This window comes from Lactuca sativa, chromosome 9 (assembly GCF_002870075.4).
Source record: "Lactuca sativa cultivar Salinas chromosome 9, Lsat_Salinas_v11, whole genome shotgun sequence".
Lineage (NCBI taxonomy): Eukaryota > Viridiplantae > Streptophyta > Magnoliopsida > Asterales > Asteraceae > Lactuca > Lactuca sativa.
In genome coordinates, this window is record NC_056631.2 from 13,707,727 (window position 1) to 13,728,973 (window position 21,247).

Below are 21,247 nucleotides of genomic sequence, written 5' to 3' on the forward strand. Positions count from 1 at the left end.
GTTTACATGTTTCAAAATCAATTACATTATGATGACAAAAATAAATTGTTGACGGTTTAACGTCCCATCCTCAAAGTGCTGAAGTTTTCCTGTTTCACTGATTTCCTGAGAATACAAGTAGTTTTGAAAAAAGTGTCAACAATTAAGTTGGTGAGTTCATAAGAGTTTTGTTTGAAGTAGAAACCATTTTCCTTATAAAATCGATAGAGTTTGATTTCCAGAAAATCCAATATTTTCTTAGTTAAGTATGAACATAATATTTCTATATGATGCGTTAATGAACCCTAGAATGACCCGTAGATTTCCCCTATAATCTTCCAGCGTATATAAGTTATATAAGATTTAAGTTAGATAAAACGTTGAATATAGTGGGTCTGCCCTAGGTCCACAACCCAACGAGGAACAGGAATGAGGCGGGCCCCACTAATTCTAAGTCAATCAAGACTAAATTCTTATATGACTCAAGCATATACGCTCAGCGATTATGGTTGAAGTCTAACAATTCTAGATGAAATATAGTTTTAATACCAAAATAACTATTCTATGTGAACCCGGTACTTTGGAATGTACGCCATTCATATGAAAACCCGGTACTTTTCCTCAAAATGTGAAATGTAAGTTTCTATGTTATGAAATAGTGCACCCTAGAATTCCCTATAGATTCCTTCTATAATTTCCTTGTGTATATAAGTTATATAAAATTAAAGTTACATAAAACGCCGAATGTAATGGGTCTGCCCTAGGCCCACAACCAAACGAGGAACAGGAAATTAGGCGGAACCACCAATTCTAAGCCAATCACGACTAGGTTCTATATAACTCTAGCATATACACTTAGAAATTATAGCTGAAAACTAACAATGCGAAATTGAATGTGGACTTAAATCCAAAAACCGGAACCAAACCCTAGTGTAGTGTACGAAATAGTAATAGTGACTGTGAACATAAACTATACATATCATAGTTCATCGGATAATGATAGTGACTAGTGAACATGTACTATGCATATTATAGTTTACCAAAAGTGGTGGTGATGGTGAATATAACCTATACATATCATAGTTCATCAAATAGTGATAGTGGTAGTGAACATGAACTATGCATATTATAGCTTATCAAAAGTGGTGGTGATGGTGAATTCCTTTCTTGTAATTAAGTTCGTAGTGTAGATGAAACATAAACTATACCTATTATAGTTTATCACTTTGTTTGTAATATATATATATATATATATATATATATATATATATATATGCCATAACTATACCGATTATAACTAGTGTGTTCGTTTGTGGGGGTATAATGGCTTAACTATACTTATTATACTTTATCATAATTATTCATAGTGGTAATAACTCTTTTGTATGTGTAACACCTTTAATAATGTGTTTGTTATGTAAAAGAACCCTAAACTATACCTATTATAGTTTATTAAATATTTGTTTGGGTAGTGAGCATAAGCCTTACTTGTCATAGTTTACCAATGTTTGTATTTTAATGGATATAGCCTTGTAATATCATTTATATATTTACCATACTTATGGAGGTAAGAATCCATTTGTTAACTGGTTTATATCTAGATACGAATACAAAAATTTCATATATTGCAACAACACATAATCACATAATGATGTATACCTTGCTCAACAAGTTACAAGGTGAAATGAAATTTATAGTGTTTTTCTGTTAATAACATTTTCTGTAACTGTTATTGGAAAATTTGTAGAAAAATCATAAAATGTCCAAATCAAGTTCTGTAACTTCTGAGAGTTTGGAAAATGAGTCTAGTTTGTTCATAATTTTTATTATAGATTTTAATGACCTCTTACTTGTGTGAAAAAGTCCATAATCACAGACTGGTCCAGATTGATGTTTGAAATGATAGGCAGTTTTGTAAAAATCACCATAAATTGTAGAAAAATCGTATGGAGATGTGCAAGTAGTCATTTTAAAGCTAAGAAGTGGAACTACTTGTAAATAAAACAGTTTTGAAAACTAAAATGTTTAAGTTGTCGAAAACAGTCTGTGAATGGAGTTGACCTTTTCTGATGAAGGCTGTAAGAAAATTTTAGTTATGTTCTTGGTGTTTTAACTTGTATCCCCCCCCCCCCCTAAAAACTTGAGAAAACATGAAAATGTAGGGGTATGAACTCACCTTGAGTAATTTCAGAAGATGGATGATGGAGAAAAGAAGTGTTCAACTCAAGAACACTTGGTAGATGCTTGAAGATTTGAGGAGCTAACAACAAATATGACGATATTTGTGTAAGCAATCAATGATTTGAGTAGAATCAAGTGTAATAATTACAAGGAGGATGAATTATACTTACCAAGAGAAGAACAAAGCTTGAAAATCAGCCTTGGAGTCTTGAAATAGAGAGAAAAAGTTTGAGAGAAAAGTTGTGTTGTATTTTTTGTGAAATGAAAGCAAGTGAAAGAAATGAGGAGAAAGGTTGAGTGTCCAACTCTCAAAAACGTGGGGATGGCTTGTGAGTGAGGTAAAAAGGACAAGGAAGTGACAAGGTATGGTGGGGAGGAGTGTGGGTTAGTCATGGAGTAGGTATGGTGGTTGCTTGTGTCATAAAATAAAGGAAAGTCAACACTCCACCTCTTGTACTTCACCCACTCTTTTGGATAAGGTTTTATCCTTAAAAACGTGATAATTTAATAATTATGGGTCCTTATATGTTAAAATAAAGTTTTGGGTGAAAATCCCACATTAAAACAATTAAAAACGAAGCTAAAATGAAGTCGTAGTCGAAAACCGGGAAGAAAGGAACTTCCGGCGAGGCTTCTCGGAAAGGGGTCGGAGGTTCGGTCCTCCTGAGACTGGGTCCGAAGCGAGGCAAGGCAACAAGGAAGCGAAGGGCTCGGTCCGAAGTCGTCTGAAGCGAACTGGACCGAAGTGAACAGTACCTTCGGGTTCGGTTCTCAGCAAGTTCGGGTTCGGCTCAGGAGGGTTCGGTCCCTAAGAGGACTTTCGGCCCTAAGAGGGGTTTCGGGTCCTTAAGCCTATTTTGTCCGTTTTTGCCCCGTTTTAAGCCGTTTTTGACCCGGTTAAGGGTCGGAATGACCCGAATGACTTCAAAAAGTTACGGAAACTTTTGAGAGAGATTTGGGAGAGATTTGACATTCTTGGAGAGATTTCACATACAAAGAGATATTTGGGAGAGATTTCACATACTTAGAGAGATTTGGGAGAGATTTGACATTCTTGGAGAGATTTCACTTACAAAGAGATATTTGGGAGAGATTTCACATACTTAGAGAGATTTGGGAGAGATTTGACATTCTTGGAGAGATTTCACATACAAAGAGATATTTGGGAGAGATTTCACATACTTAGAGAGATTTGGGAGAGATTTGACATTCTTGGAGAGATTTCACATACAAAGAGATATTTGGGAGAGATTTCACATACTTAGAGAGATTTGGGAGAGATTTGACATTCTTGGAGAGATTTCACATACAAAGAGATATTTGGGAGAGATTTCACATACTTAGAGAGATTTGGGAGAGATTCTCGATAAGAAGAGATAGAGTGAAAACGATTGAGAGAGGTTTCATTTGTGACCTTTTTGAGTGTTCGGCTTCGCAACGCAAGGTCCGTAAACCTCGTTAAGCCTTGTTTAAGGATCTCACACACTCCCGATGAGTATGCAACATTGTTTTATTGGTTTGGCTCGACACTTACCACAGTTTTAGGTTAAGGAGATCTAGATGTACGTACTTTTCGATTTATGATCTCTCATTAGAATAGCGAACTGTTTAGTAAATACATAACATGAGCCCTAGTACACAAGGGTTAGTTGGGTTGACCGGTTTGACTTGTTGATTTTATTTGACTTTGAATTGACCAGAATTTAACGGTTGTCACATTCACCATACTTGTAATGGTTATGGGTACTCTTAGATGCATCCATAGGGGAGGTATTGAGCAGACTCGGTGGGGCATGTTCTTGATGTTGATGTCGGGTGTGCAGCTTACATCCATACTAGATAGGCTGGGGTGGACTTTAGATACTACTGGTATTTTTTTTAGTTTCTTCGGCTCGTATTTACTTAGATAGTGGGTTGATTACCTCAGATCGTATGGTTACTAGATGGAATAATTACGTTCCTATTAAAATCAATATTCTCTTTTGGATGATGTAGTTTCACAGTATCCCTACGAGGGAGAGACTTTCTTCCAGAGGTATTATGGTGGTGTCGATTATGTGCCCGATTTGCTCTTGTGCAGTGGAGACCATCAAACATCTTTTTGTAGGATGTCCAACCTTGATTGAAATTTGGAGTTGTATTGCTATTTGGTGGGGGTCCATTATTCCTGATCAGATTTATGTGTAGTCTTTACTCTCTTGGTCTGATGGTGTCATGTTGAGGAGGGGTCAAGGAAAGGTTTTTGATGTAGTCATCTTGTCTACGAATAGGAGTATTTTGAATTCAGAAATTCTGTCATCTTTGGAACGACTATCCCAAAAAAGTATTTTTTTATTTGATGATATAATAGATAAGGTTTTCTTTTGGATTTTTAATAGATGTAGCAAATCTAAGATAGTTTGGACCGCCTAGCTTCATAACCCAGCTTTAGCTTCTCTTTTGATGTAATCGTTTCTTTTAGCATCTTGCTAGTTCAATAAAATTCTCCCCCTCCAAAAAAAAAATTATAACCCAAAATCTAACAAAAAAATCTTATAAAAGTACTTTTACAAATAATAATAAAAATTTTAAATTGAAAAACCTAATATAATATATATATATATATATATATATATATATATATATATATATATATATATATAAACGATATGAAGCTTAGGAATAATAAACTTGATATTTTTTTGGCAAAAATGGTCCCTGCACTTTGCTCCTCATTCTTTACCTATTTTGACATTTATGGTCCTTGCAATCAATATTTTTACACTTTTTATGAACATTTTAATATTTAAAGTTAGGCCACAAAACTTTAACGGTTTGCAACTTTGATCCCTTTTCTAAAAAAATGTTAATTCCTTCCCCTTTAATTCTTTAACCGTTTTGAAACTTCTGATCCTTACAGTCAAAACTTTTACATTTTTTCATAAAAACATGAAAAAAACGGTCTGGGTCAAACTCCGGGCTTTTCATCATTACACTTTCTACGTCTGTCATATTTATCGATTCGGAAACAATATTGAAAGCTTATGACCCCCGCGTAACGGGGGGTAACCTTTCTAGTTAGCATTAGAAAGGGTACCAAATTGCGAATAAATCATTACATCAAAATTGAATCATTCAAACTATCAAACACAACAAGGTCTAAAAACTCATAAATGAGAATACACTTGCGATTACATCTAAAATGCAATAAACAATTTAATGATTTATGTTTAAAACTCATCCATGAGAGTTTTATAAAATTATAATACACAATATGTAAAAAATCAAACTATTAAAAGTTTTAAATATTAACAATGTTTAAAAATGTCTTAAATTTTGTATTTTTTCATATATCCTTAAGAATTATTCTTAACATGGTAATTTTAAAAACCATTTAATAAAATGAAATCTCCATTAAAATCTTTTATTTTATATTAATTTAAGAATAAGTTGCAAATTAAAATTTATGTAAAAAAACATGGATTACTAGTAAAAGTGACGATTTGACTTTTTTTTTCGGTTGACTGGTTTCATTATAGACCTAACTCCTATTTTTTTCTCTGATTTACGAATAAGTTTCAAAGTAAATTTTATTTATGAAAAGACATGAATTACCGGTAAAAGTGATGATTTGAAAATTTTCTTTATATAATACACATTTACCAGTTTCATTTCTGACATGGACACCTAGTCTTTAAGATGATGTTTGTTTTTTTGAAGCAAAATTTCATGAAGTCTACGGATCATCTTTGCAACCCTCTGCAGTAGAAGAGGTGGATTAAACAGATGCAGACTATAATAAGAAGCGTGTTTGTTTTTTTAACATTTGCATGCTGCTGCAGATATTAAAAAATTAAAATAAACTGATTTTTTAAACCGAAAATAGTTTTTTAATACTGGAAATTTAATAATGTATGACATTTCAGCAAAAATTTATGATATTCAGCGAAAAAATAAAGATATTTTAGCAAAAAATAATGATATTTCATCAAGAGATTATCATTATTCAATTTAAAAAAAAAAAAAAAAACGAAAAAGCGTGAAATAAGATTTCAACAACATATAATCAAGATTCATAAAAAAAAAAAAAAGAGGTTGGAAGAGGCAATACAAGTGTTGCGCCAAATAGAACACGAGCAGATGTTTTTTATTCCGAAGATCTCTAAAAAACAAACAGCTGCAAGATGAAAACTATTGCGCGTTTTGTGTGTTGCACAACAATAAGAGGTCTGAAGAGGGTTTTTACAAAAAACAAACAACACCTAAATGAGCTGATGAGATGGATATGTTGGGTTATATAATGCTACGTCTACCATAAAACTTGATATCATGTTGCATTGTATATTTTTTGAAATTTGAAATGCATCCAACGAAAAATATAATAATTACATAAACTAGAAACAACTTCATTATTTTTGAGGTTTATAAGAAATTTCAAATTGTCTAACTACATTTTATGTAACCCAATATATTATCCCATTAGCTCATTTCCTATCTTTTTTTCCGGTAACACACATTTTACCGGTTTCATTGCTGACATGGAAGCGTAGTCATTAAATGAACTAATGGGATGAATATCAAGTTTTACGATAAACGTAGCATTATATAACTCATCGTATACTTCTCATCAGTTCATTTAATGATTATGCAAAAATATCAGCAATGAAATTGGTAAAATATGTTTTAAAGAGAGAAAATGGTCAAATCACCACTTTTACCGGTAATTCATGTTTGTAGTAAACAAATTTTACTTTGGGACGTTTTGTAAATTATGGTAAAATAATGAGACCTTAATGATGTAACGTCCCGAAAATTACAAATAGATTTTTCATTTTTTAATTTGATTAATGTGACTTCATATCAACACCTGTGATATAAATAGATTGAGTGGGTCAAGTTGGGAAACCTGGTGAGTACATAGGGTTTTCAACCCACAATAATATAATTATTATGTTTAAACAATCAAGCAATCAACCCAATTACCCATCCCCATTATCTTCTTTACTATTAAGGATATATCCTAAAAGTCATCTATCTTGCATTTGTTTATTCAGAGGTCCCTTGCTTCCAGAGTTATAGGACTGGCACTAAATCCATAGCTACCAATGCTCGTTCGTAAAGCACTAATTCCATAGTTGGTATAGTTTATTCATCGGGTACTAAATCCATAGCTACCAGTGTTTATCTAATAGATACTAAGTCCATAGCTACCAATTCCTAACAGGTACTAAATCCATAGCTACCAGTGTTTATCTAGTAGGTACTAAGTCCATAGCTACCAATTCCTAACAGGTACTAAATCCATAGCTACCAGTGTTTATCTAGTAGGTACTAAGTCCATAGCTACCAATTCCTAACAGGTACTAAGTCCATAGCTACCAGTTCCTAACAGGTACTAAGTCCATAGCTACAAGTGTTTGTCCAATAGGCACTAAGTCCATAGCTGTCGATGTTATTTGTTAGGCACTAAGTCTATAGCTGCCAATGTTTACTCACATCATCTTTTATCTCTCATCATTCATCTACCTATCTCATACCCAACATACATGTATATTTAAAATACGTATACAGTTCAAATCATTTAAAACATGTATAAAAAAAACGTTCATCCAGCATAGACAGCAAGTATTCAGATAATATGCACACATAGCATGTAGTTTATATAAAATACTTCATATCTATGTGTAAGATGACAGTAACTATGCACTCACTTGAGAAGGTGGTGACTCGATACTCGGACAGCGCTTCGTTTACTTTAAAATAATTTTCTTCGACGAAACCTAATATTATTACCACTAGATTTTAGTCTAATATTTACCGAGACTAATTATTAGTCTTATTATTATTATTATATAAGCGTTTAAACAATACTATGTACAGACAGGGGCTAGACATAAAACACCGGAGGGCATGATCATTTTGGCGTATAGCACTTCTGAAATCCAACAACCCTATGCGACCCTTTAAACCAGATTCCCCGTACCGCGAGTAGTTAAAAAGATATTACAACGACACTTATATAAGTCATAATAATAGCTCAAATATTTATTATAAATTTATAATAACAATACTAATTTTAAATATAAACTATATTTAAAATAGGGTAAGCATAACTTACTTACAAGAGGATTTTAGCTAGGAGTCGGGCTCTGCAGGGGCAAAACTTCGTCGCTGAATCTTTCTAAGAAAGATTCGGGCAGCGTTTCAGCGCTCATCTAACTATACTAAAAACTACAGAAAGAGAAGTCGAATCACGAGGGACCGAAATGCTCGGGGGGATAAGGAGAGAAAAACTCTTGAATCAAGAGAATGGTGCAAGAAATATGAGAGCCCAAGCCTCTTATTTATAGTAATTGAATTTACAAAAACTACCCTCCATAATTACTTAATGACCTTATAGTTATATAAACAATTAAACACCCCTTTATAATACTATTTTAAATAGATTTAATGATATTTGTACTAAACTAATGTCGAAAGAACTCAACATTAGTCTTATAATGACCACGTCGTCGATACCTTTCTAATGATATATATATATATATATATATATATATATATATATATATATATATATATATATATATATATATACGTATATATGATTTATACTTTATTTTAATACGTAAATATGCTATTATAATTTGTAACTCGTTTATACGAACTCCGTTTTTGACGTTATTTATATCCACGCGTAGGTGGAGACGTACTCTACAACTTTCATTTAGACTCCGTCGGCTAATTTTGACTTTATTTTTAAAGTTATATTTTTAACAGGCCGGGACAGGATTGGTCCGTTAAAATCTCATAACTTCTTCATCCGATGTCCATTTTCGTCTGTATTTTTATCATTACGCTACTAATAATGAGATCTTTGATTATCGTTTAGGTTGTGTCGGCTAAAAACCTCTCGATCTAATACTCGAACTTCGGGTTGTACACCGCTAAGCCGAAACTTCGAAAAATCATAACTTCCTCATACGAAGTCAGATTTGGGCGTTCTTTTTATGAATTTTCTCGGTTTAACGTATACTACAACTTTGGTTTAGATCACCAAGGAAAAAAATTCCTCCAACATACACTATTTATGTCTCCCGGTGCCGTGTCGGTTTTGCCGAAAAACTTCGACGGGCCATAACTTTTTCGTTATAACTCGGATTTCGGTGTTCTTTATATGTATGGAACCCTTGAGACATATTCTACAACTTGGTTAAGATTATTTATTCTAAATAATCTTTTGTCGAAAAGTCATTTTCAACCCCTATTATCTCTAAATTGACTAGCCCGGATCTACGGGCGTTACAGCTTTCAGCCACACCATTAAGTTGCGGTGTCCTAGGTGGCGTAAATTATGAAACGATTCCACATTCCTTAAGATAGTCGTGGAACTCGATACTAAGATACTCACCACCATGATCGGATCAAAGCATCTTTATCTTCCTACCCAATTGATTCTCAACTTCTTGCTTAAATTCTTTGAACTTTTCAAAGGTTTTTGACTTATGCTTGATTAAGTAGATATAGCCATATCTGTTGTAACCATCAGTAAAGTCACATAGAAGCGGTTAGCATCCCTTGTGGTGGATCTGAAGGGTCCACACACATTTGTATGTATGAGATCCAACAAACCCTCACCCATTGCACAAGAACCAATGAAGGGTGACTTGGTCATCATTCCAAGCAAACAAGATTCACATGTGTCATCCGACTTTAAGTTGAATGACTCCAATACTCCATCCTTTTGGAGTTGGGCTATGCGCTCCTTGTTGACATGTCCAAGACGACAATGCCATAAACATGCTTTATCCAAACCATTGGGACGAATCAATATGCAACACATTATTTCCTAAGTTATCTACAACTATCACAGTTTCATATATACCATTACAAGGCAATGATTCAAAATAAAATTTACCATTATGATAAGCATTAATACTACCAATCTCATTATTAAATGAAAAAGTAAAACCGTGTTCATACAAACCATGAAAGGAAATAATATTTCTCGACATATCAGACGAGTAACAATAATTATTCAATTCTAAATTTAACCCACTACTAAGTAATAAAGAATAAACTCCAATCTTGGTGAAAGACGACAATTTCCTATTCCCCATGATCAAGTTCATCTTCTCGTGCTCCACATCCATACTTCTTTTTCGACCCTGCAAATCAGAACAAATGTGAAAACCACATCCTATATCAAGGACCCAAGAATTAACATGTGATGAGTTATTAGATAAAATAATGTAAATACCTGTTTGACTAACGACCCTCCACTAGTCAAGAGTGCGGTGGGTAAGAGTGAATACCCAATGACGGTCATATTATAGGCCGCTTCCTTAAACACCCCTTCTAGACTAGTTTCGTGAATGAGGCCTACTAATAGTAATACTGACTTGTCTTATATAAGTATTAAACTTTAATATTATAATAGTATAAGGTTGAATTTTAAACTTTTAAAATTCTAGGGTTTGGAATTAAAGTTTCATAAATGAGACTTTTCAAATTCCAAAACTTGAGGACAAGTTTTGAAACTCTTCAAAAACTCTTGAGTTTTAGAATTTATGTTACATAAATGAGACTTTCCAAGTTCCATAACTTGAGGACAAGTTATAAACCTCTTCAAGACCTTTGGAATTCTATAACTTAAAGATTTAATGTTTCATGAATGAGACTTTTCATATTTCATAACTTGAGGACAAGTTATGAAACTCTTCAAGAAACATTTAGATCAAATTTTAACTAAGACAATTATCATATAATTTAACATTTATCAAATTTGACCTAATACTAGTCATATAGCAAACTAATTCCAAATTATACAAATAATTAGTTTTTAATAAAATCAAGTAATTATCTTAAAATTTGACAAACATCATGTTATTGGATGGGTATAATGTTGGATTAGTGTCTAAGTCCATAACTATTTTGGTATGTACTTGACCCGATGGTGCATGGTCCTTTTGGGTTGCCTTCACCAAAGCAACTTGATTGGAGAAATAAATAGAGAAAGAGGTTATTATGATTTATTAATATGTTATAAGAATAATATATTAAATGAGAAATCATATTTGTTTAATTAATATTGGTCAATAATTAATTAAGAATTAATTTTGTGATCAAATATAATTAATTAAACTAGAGGGGCTTAATTGTAATTATGTGATAGTTACAAAATAAGGTAAGGATTATCTTATTAATAGGTTGGACGAATTTAAGGTGATAAGGCCTTAGACTTCGGCTAGGATAAGGGTTTTCAAGGCTTATCTTATGGTTACTTGGTGAGCAAGTAACTAGATAAGGATAAGGACTAAAACCCTAATCTCTACACCTATATAAAGACCCCAAGGCTCATGAATTCGTCTATGCCTTCCCAAGAGGTCCTAGAGACGAATTCTTATACCTCTCCTCTCTCTTTATACCTTCTCCATTTGCTCTTGGTGTTTGTAAGCCATTAGAGGAGTGACACTTGTGATTCTAAGCCTTCCAAAGTCAATTCAAGGAGGAATTGGGATTGTTATTGCTACATAACAATCAAGGTAATATCTTAAACCTAATTATATGTTAATATCAATTTCCATATGCTAGAATTAGGGTTTATAGTCTTGGATTCAAAACATGTACAATAGAGGAACCTAGATCCAAGCATTAGGGTTTGTATGAGCACATAGGATGTTCTTAGGACCAAAACCCATCAGTGGTATCAGAGACTAGACTGGTTTCAATTGTATTGATGCATTACATGTTCAAAAAATTTGATTTTTGGTTTCTGGAGGCTGGACTCGCCGAGTCCATAGCTGAACTCGCCGAGTCCATGCAGACTCGACGAGTCCAAGCCTGCCTCGACGAGTCAACTCATCAGATGGGGATATCTTCGCGATTTCTTGCTGTTTTTGCTTATGGGTAGTTACCTTATCATATTAGATCAATATAAATCCGATTTTATGATATATTTGACTATATTCTTGATCTAATTGAAGATATTTATCAATTAATAAGATAATTGTTTCCTTATGTGATAATTGATTAATTATTTTGACTAAATTGATAAATTGTTTTGCAAGAAATCATTAAATAAATCAAATATGGATAATTATGTGATTAATTGTTAATTTAGATTATTTGTTATTTGATCCTTGTTGTTATGAAAAGTTTCATATTTTCCCCTTAGGTTTTATAGTTTAAATTTGAACCCAAAAGTTTTGTTGTTTTGAAATTTAAATAGTTAAAACCCTAATGTTTTGAAAAAGGTTTCAAAGCTTGCCCTCAAGTTTTGGAATTTAAATTTTGATTAATAGTTTAATTTTGATGTATATTTGAATTCTAAACCCTAATGTTTTGAAATGTTTCAAAACTTGCCCTCAAGTTTTGGAATTTAAAAGTTGATTAAAAGTTTAATTAGGAATATTAAGTTCTAAAACCCTAGTATTGTTTTGAAAAAGTTCAAATCACACCCTTATGGTTTTATTAATTAATTAAGGTGTATAATTAATAGAAGTTTAAGAAATCCATAAAAGTTTAGGTTTACAATTTAATTGAATTAAAAGTATAATTGTTAAATTAGACCACCTAATATTTTAAAAGTGTAAAATACACCCTATATTATATATAACATTAAAAGTCTAACATTATATATATATATATATATATATATATATATATATATATATGAGTAAAAGTCAGTCTTACCGTTAGTAGGCCTCATTCACGAAGCTGGTCTATAAGGGGTGTTTAAGGAAATTGCCTATAAAATGGCGATTGAATGGGTATCCACTCTTACCCACCGCACTCTTGAATAGTGGAGGGTCGTTAGCCGAACGGGTAGGATAGGACGAAACCTTCCATTATAAGTATAATGAATTATTAATGTAACTAAACGTTTTCATAAAATTCTCAATCTTAGTTACTTAGGCAAAAGTGAATTGATGCAATTCCATGAAATTACACTTTGTGCCCTTGCAAAGACGTTAGTGGAGCGTGTGTGGTTTACCGGCACACTAAATGGTTCTAAGCAAAGGTAGCAAAGGGTGACTCAATGTTTGTCATAGTTCGGTGGAGCGTGTGTGGTTTACCGGCACATCGAATAGGTGACTGTAACATGTGAGGGCACCATGTAAGCTTGCATGGTTATTCACACCCGCTTTGTGATCCTCGGCATCCCAGTCACAAACAAGAGGGGCATATCGAGATTTAAACATGCCATTGAAATGTTCAATGAATCTCAAAGGATCTAAGAGTTTTCATAGATTTAAAAACTTAAATTTCCTTTTCGTTTTTCGTGGTGGAAATTAGTGAATCGTCATTCACTTACCTTCAAATATTCTGCAATTAGGGTTACGGCATCCCTCTCCCGAGTTGTAGAATATTGTGTTGGGTCCTACCCTTAGTATCTCATTTGGGTGATTTACTAAGGACTCAATCAATCAACTAAATTTAATTTTTTCTCCCGTTTTGTAGATGTCAAAGTTTGACAACTATGGTCTTCCCAAATCCAGTGGAACAAGCTTTCCACATGAAGATGATATTCCACGATTCAATCGAGGAACAAGAAATCATGATTCACTTCCTCCACCTCCTCCAATTATTCTCCCTAACCCACAAGTTCGAAGACTTGAAAAGTTCAAGCTCACTCAAGCCCTTTTGGCAAGTAAACATAAAGAAGGAAAGTCGGTGTGTGCACACGTCCTAGGGATGAAGTCACACATTGATAGGTTAAGAATGTTGGGATCCGTTGTCGGTGAGGAGATGGCTGTTGATTGGGTTCTTCAGTCACTTCCTAACTCATATAGTGAGTTCGTGAGAGAGTACTGTATGATGAACCGCGACGTGACCCTTATAGATCTCACCTATATGCTTATTGTTGCTGAATCAGAAATGTTTTGGCGCAATGGAAAAGCAAAGTTGATTGGTGAATCTGCCTTTAAGACCTCTATGGATATAGACAATGGCAACGAAAGACATGCTATGATCGAAAAGTTTGATCATAAGAGAAAGACAATGTCTGAAGTAGTTCCATGTCGTGTTCCAAAAGAGTCAATTTGCTTTTATTGCCAAGAGTAAGGGCATTGGAGACGAAGCTGCCCTATTTACCTAAGAGATCTAAGAGATGGGAGAGTCGAAACGTATGGCTCTAATATAGGTAAAATCCATTAAATAACTCTTTAAGCTTCTATTCTAGATTCTTAATACATAATGTGATAAGATTACAATTGATATTTCGTAGGATCGAAGAAAAGAAAGGAAGCTTAAGGGAAGAAGTGAGCAGAATCTAACCGTGAAGGAATGGATTTCGATCGCATTTCTCGAAGATTAGATTCTTGAGCTACTACTTAGAGTTAGAATTAGATTACTAAGAAAGATGTATTAGCATAGTTTTTCAATGAATTGCACTGTAAGGACAATTTTTTCCGCAATAAACTAAATTTTCATTTTATATTATTTATGTATCCTTGCAATGGCATATATGAAAAATTGATGTTTGAATGTTTCTATTATTAGCAATAATGGATTTGGTTCTTATTTATGTTATTTGTGAAAAATGTCGGAAATTTACCGAATAAGGAAAGTTTCTCATCGCCCAAGTTTCAATTGGACAGAAACTTGGAATCGATGAATGAGAAATTTCATATTTGGAAATTTGACTAATTCATTGACAAAGTGTCAAGTGAAGGACTAGGAAATCAAGTACACAAAGTTGTGTGTTGATCAAGTCCACCACAAGAATAACAAAGATATTCGTCATGATTTACTAAAGGTTTAGTAAATATGATTATACTTATAAGATTAAGTGTAATTCGGAATTGATTAAAAATGTTTAAATCAATAGCAAAACGAATAAGAAGAATCAAGTAGGCAGAAAGATAAAAGTTTCTCCATTCTAAGAAGAAGGGAGAGTACCTTTTATGATTTATGATAGGTCTTAATGATTAAGAACCATATCTCAATTGATCCTCTAAGTGAGTCTTAGTACAATTGTATGTCTAAGAAGAGGAATCAAGAATTGAAGAAATGGTTAAATCAAGAAGTCAATCATACTTCGTTCCAAAAACAAGTCTTAGAGTTAAGATTGTGAAATTGAGTGATAAGTATTAAGAAGGTTTATAACATTCATCAAATGTGGAAAGTTGTGATGTCTTGGATAAGACAAAGACCAACTAGGACCAATTTATGAAGTGTTTTGATAAAAGCTACACTAACTCTTGAATATTTGTTTGTCAAGAAATGTTTATTGACAAAAGGATCTTATATGTCAAGGAGTCAGTGGGAGTCTTAATGGTCTTGAAAAGTTTCAAGAACAAATCAAATAGACCTTATCGATCATTACTAACACACGAGTTGAGGTTTACAACCTATCGTGTTGACATTGTTTTGTTTCTGTGCCAATCCAATCGAGTTAATTACGCATGTGAGCCCTATGAGTTCTCATTTGAATGCATAAAAGGCAAGGACCTTGCTCAAAGGAAAGTACATTGATAAGAAAAGGTGAGCTGCTTAACAACTTGGAAGACATGGTGGGCAGCTGTGCTACCATAAGGCAAGAAACCGAGATTAAGAAAGTTCGATCCATATGAGTTTGAATTTGTCGTAAACTTTAGTTTTGACAAATTCACATGGATAGGAACAAATACACCATTTAAATCTAAGTGTCATAAGATTTCCTCCTTCATGAAAATGATTGTGAGGAAATGCTTTCACTAAGAAAGATTTTAAGAAGATAGTGATTGTAAAATTGCATTCTCGAATTCGATTATGGTTACGGTATCCCTTTCCATAATTTGAATTGTGAGGTTTGACAATTAGTCTTAATTGTTTAGACACACATATGAACTATCTAAGGCAAAGGTGTATAAGTTCAAGAAACCTTGATAAAAGATTATCAAAGCACTAAGTATTAGAAACATGAACTTAAGAAATTCAATAAGCATTGTTTTTCTGAAAGTTAAAATGTTTATGAATACATGTAGTGGGAGCATAAGTGTTATGTTTTATAATAATCATCATGATAGTGGGAGCATAAATGTTATGATTGTATGATTATTAAGGCACGTATTGCAAGTTGGCAATATTAATTATAGAAAACAAGAGTTATACCTTGCAAAGTCGTAAGGGTTGTAAAGTTGTTTTGCTATAATTAAGGGAGAGAATATTATGCTTCATTTCAAATCTAAAGGATTAGGTTGAGAAATGTTAATAAATTTAGTCAAGGGTACATAGTGTGTTCTTAAAATTTCAATTATGATTACGACATTCCTCTACACAATTCGAATTTTGAGAACATAGCAAATAAAACATTATACGTCGTGTCCCATACGCTTCGGGTATAGGATCGATTGCAAATGCTTTAATGTTTGACCATTCTAAAATTTTCCAAATGTCGAGCGCATTTAGAGGGAAAAGGGACTATAATTGGTTTTGACTAAAATAATTAAACAACTATCAAAGGACAATCCAAAGTTTGACGAGGATTGGTCGCTTGTGAGTAGTTGGAAGCATGGTATTGGATGGACCATATCGACATCATTACGAATAGATAAGATTCTATTAAGAATGAGTTGTCATATGGAAAATATGGAAGCGTGTCCATATTGGGAATTGAATATTGAAAAAAAAAATCTATGTCTAAGATTAGGAACTTTTATGCAAAGGATGTTCAAAGGAATGTACTTTGAGTGAGAGACATCATATCTAAGGAATTGTCTTGTAACAATATCCAATAGAGAACTTGTAATATCATTGGCAATAGTCTTTATGACTTTGGTGCAGTGACATTACGAAAGGACAATTGCATAAAATGTTAGAATCTAGCATATTCTATAAGTAGCAAGAATTTGATATTCTTACACTTATGAAAAAGGATTTGGAGTTGTGAAATGAGAATGATTGGAAATGTGTTCAATTTGATCTATTTCACAAAAGTAAGAACCATAGGTAAACATTGTGTGCATGCTAAGAGCATGGGATAAGTGTAATAATTCAGTAAGAAGTTGATTACCCGAAACAACAAATAATGAGTAATCGATATGGTGATAAATAAAAGGTGTTTTATTTATGCTCAAAGGTTTGAGGCCATATGGGATTAGTATTATTCTTGTGTTTCACATTTGCATGTTTTGACTTCCAGAATAATTTAATTGGTTAAGAACAGTCAAATTATTCAAACAGGCCACAGTCGTTCATATGTTGGAAGTAGATATGAATGCAGACTATCGTGAATTGGTGTGTGGATTGTCTAGAGGAGTATTAGACATAAGCAAATGTTTGCTGCAACGTTCATGAGTGCTTATGAATATGATTTGAGCATTGGATTAAACCCACGCTCACTTGGATCACTCCATGAATTGTATCACGAGTGATTGGTGAGACGATAACATCTTATATTCTTGAAACCGAGATGTGTGAGTTGTATCTTGTGAATCGGTTGCACATTGATAATATGTAAACGCACTAGTAACTTGGTGTCATAAAACATATTGTTGTGTGTAATTCGGTAAGTGAGTGCAAGCAAGCATTGTATCAAAGTTTATCCGTTCCTTTTATCCAAAGAAGGATAAAAGCGATATCTTTGGGCCCCTCGATGATTTAGTGATGAAAAACGTAAATGCTCGGCCGGGCTAGGGCTAATTTGATTTGTTCAATTAGTCAGTCGTCATAAATCGGGAATCGAGATATAGTACAAAGAGAATGATTTGAAATCATGTCTCATATGATATCTAGAATGGAGGAATATATGATCCCTTATCTAAGGACATGCGTATTTGATATGATCAGAGTTGACAGCGGCTTTGGAAAGCTACGATTGCAGATCAGGATCTGAAGTCATACGCAGAATAGTTGTTAGACTTATCCAAGTGGGAGACTGTTGGATTAGTGTCTAAGTCCATAACTATTTTGGTATGTACTTGACCCGATGGTGCATGGTCCTTTTGGGTTGCCTTCACCAAAGCAACTTGATTGGAGAAATAAATAGAGAAAGAGGTTATTATGATTTATTAATATGTTATAAGAATAATATATTAAATGAGAAATCATATTTGTTTAATTAATATTGGTCAATAATTAATTAAGAATTAATTTTGTGATCAAATATAATTAATTAAACTAGAGGGGCTTAATTGTAATTATGTGATAGTTACAAAATAAGGTAAGGATTATCTTATTAATAGGTTGGACGAATTTAAGGTGATAAGGCCTTAGACTTCGACTAGGATAAGGGTTTTCAAGGCTTATCTTATGGTTACTTGGTGAGCAAGTAACTAGATAAGGATAAGGACTAAAACCCTAATCTCTACACCTATATAAAGACCCCAAGGCTCATGAATTCGTCTATGCCTTCCCAAGAGGTCCTAGAGACGAATTCTTATACCTCTCCTCTCTCTTTATACCTTCTCCATTTGCTCTTGGTGTTTGTAAGCCATTAGAGGAGTGACACTTGTGATTCTAAGCCTTCCAAAGTCAATTCAAGGAGGAATTGGGATTGTTATTGCTACATAACAATCAAGGTAATATCTTAAACCTAATTATATGTTAATATCAATTTCCATATGCTAGAATTAGGGTTTATAGTCTTGGATTCAAAACATGTACAATAGAGGAACCTAGATCCAAACATTAGGGTTTGTATGAGCACATAGGATGTTCTTAGGACCAAAACCCATCAGATAATCATTACCGTATTAGTATAATCGAATTTTATGAACCAAAACAGTTTGTGATAATGATCTTAATCCAAAACATGCCAAAAACTCAGAAAAACCGCCATCTGATGATCCAACTCGTCGAGTCAGGCAATGGACTCGTCGAGTTAATCACCAGATTATCCAACTCGTCGAGTCCAATCATAGGAATCGTCGAGTCCAACTGTCAGTGGCCAGGAATGTCAAATTTTCAGCTTTGAAAATCAAACAATTGCATCAATATAATAGAAAACACCCTAGGCTCCGATACCATTGTTGAGTTTTATGTACTTTAACATCCCTATGGTGCACATACAACCCTAATGCTTTGGATCTAAGTTTTCTCTAATTAGACATGCAATATTCTTTTTCCAAAGCATGAAGCCTAACTAGCATGCAAAGGTGATATATGAATCATAAAAACTAGTTAGAATATTACCTTGTGTAGTGGATTGTAGAATCTTGGCCTTAAGAGAGCTTAGCACCTCAAGTGTGATGCCTCAAACAAGTCACAAACACCAATAAATAATTAGATGAATATGAGAGAGGTTTATGAGACTCTAAAATCGGCTAGCTCTTCTTGGAATGCAAGGGTGGTCGATTTTAGGGCTTAGGCTATACATTTATAGTGTAGAATTCCAAGAGTCATATGTAAACCTAATTCTTACACTTAATCTTATGATCCATCAATTGATTTGGACTAACACTTCATAGACTAACTCATAAGCTTAGCCCATCACAAATCAATCATGGATCATTAGCCCAAACCATATGTATCATTGATTTACATAATCAGTCACCGTTAATTTAATTAGTCTCTTTTGATCGCTAAATTAATTCCAAATTAATTCTTAATCAATACTAATTAAATAATATGATTTCTCAATTAATATATTATTCTTATAATATATTAATAAATCACAAATAACCCCTTTCTCAAACATCCAACTATCAGATTGTTCTGGTGAAGGCAACCCGAAATGGACCATGCTACTATCGGGTCAAGTACATACCAATTATAGTTATGGGCTTAGACACCTAATCCAACAACGATATGGGTCATCATGGATCGATTGACCAAGAGTGCCCGTTTCATACCAATTCAGGAGAGTATTTCAGCCGAGAAGCTGACATACATCTACATCAGGGAGGTAGTAGCTCAGCATGGGGTGCCAGTTTCTGTGATTTCTGATAGGGATGTGTGGTTCACTTCCAGATTCTGGAAGAAATTTCATGACGAGTTGGGTAATCGTCTCCATTTCAGTACAACTTTTCATCCTTAGACGGATGAGCAGAATGAGAGGACGATTCAGACAATGGATGATATGCTACGCGCATGTGTATTGGATTTCAGTGGGAGTTGGGATACGTATATTCCGTTAGCAGAATTTTCGTATAACAATTATCATGCTAGCATAGGCCGACCTCCCTTCGAGATGCTCTACGGGAGGAAACGCCGGACCCCAATCTGTTGGGGCGAGGTTGATCTAAGAGTCATGAGGAGTACCGAGGTGGTACTCAAGACTACCGAGATGATCCAGCAGGTCTGAAGGAGGCTCCAGACTGCTCAAGGTAAAAAGACCATTTTCCCTTCTCATGGTCAAAAACCCTAAATCTTAACCAAAATTCAAAAGTCAACGAAAGTAAACTGCCCAGCATGTACACTGGGCATACTCATTCTTATTTGGGGTGTACTACTCGAACAACGACCAATCGACAACGAAACCAGCTACGTGGGGTGTAGCCAGGAGTACGTCCGGCGTACTCCGCTGATTCAGCTTTCACCAATTTTTGTGACTTAATCCGCTAATACATCTAACCTAACTTCAGATCTAACCATCCTAAGGTGTCTTAATACATAAAGTCGTCGACCTTAAGCCTTTGCATGGCTAGAAAGGACCCAATGCAACAAACTCTAACTTTCATCACACTCTAAGTCACTTTACTTATGCATGGGCCATAGGAAATGATCAAGCAACCATTTTTATGAAATTACAAGTCCTAAAATGCATGAAAGGACAACTAATATTCTCTAGAGTGCTCCAAACTTATAAAGGTCCACACTTGGGGACAAATAGCTCATAAAACTCATCCATGGAGATCAAATAGGAAACTCGTCAAGGTATAAACTTTATACCTGAAAAAGATGCACAATGAGGAGTGATTTTTGGATCTTCAAGCTTGCAAACAACAACTTCTTCTTCTCTAGCCTTGTTCTTCCACAACATGTACCAAAATCACTTAATAAGCTCCCAAAATCTCACTAACAATCTTAGACTCGAGATTAGGGTTTGAGGAGGGAAATATGACTGATAAGGTTAGTCTAAGGGAGGTATAAGGTTGTTTAAATAGGGAGAAACTCTTAAAATTAGGGTTTAGTGGTTGGGCTAGTACACCCGGTGTACCACACGTACGCCCAACGTACTAGCAGG